General features: G+C 41.3%; 1 pseudogene; it reads left to right on the top strand.

Annotated features, from left to right (window-relative positions):
- Nucleotides 1–554, top strand: part of LOC108760595 (probable multidrug resistance-associated protein lethal(2)03659) — a 14,375-nt pseudogene that overhangs the window by 9,023 nt on the left and 4,798 nt on the right.

Here is a 554-nt window from a genome sequence, read left to right as displayed (position 1 = left end):
CTTTAAGCGCCGTAGACGCCCATGTGGGCAAGCATATATTTGAAAAATGTTGTACCTGGCGAGCAGCATTTCGCAAGTGGTTTTTCGGTTTTTCTTCTTGTCTTTCATTCATGTGGAACCCATTTTCCCATCTTCTGGATCTTTCCCACGGGTTTCAAACGTATGGAGACGGCTTCTCGTGTCACATTCGATTGATTCGCGAGTTGTTGTTGAGTTTGAGCGTCATCCTCATCCAACAATGCTTGCAATTCGCTGTCTTCAAACTTTTTCGGTGGTTTTCCACGTTCTTCGTTTCTCACGTCAAAATCGCCACTTTTGAATTTTTTAAACCACTCGAAGCACTGTGATTTACCAAGAGCATGCTCACCGTAAGCTTCGACAAGCATTCGATACGATTCTGCAGCAGTTTTCTTCAAATGGTAACAGAAAATCAATGCTATCCGCAAATCATAGTGTCCAGGCACAAAATTCGACATGTTCAACGCTATTACAAATTATACTGTTGTATGAAACTTGTATTGTTGTGAGTTGAAAATCTTTGTCAGATGTCAGAA

Source organism: Trachymyrmex cornetzi, unplaced genomic scaffold, assembly GCF_001594075.2.
Source record: "Trachymyrmex cornetzi isolate Tcor2-1 unplaced genomic scaffold, Tcor1.1 scaffold229, whole genome shotgun sequence".
Lineage (NCBI taxonomy): Eukaryota > Metazoa > Arthropoda > Insecta > Hymenoptera > Formicidae > Trachymyrmex > Trachymyrmex cornetzi.
The sequence above is the reverse complement of the archived record's forward strand: the minus strand, read 5'-3'. Positions and strand labels throughout refer to the sequence as shown.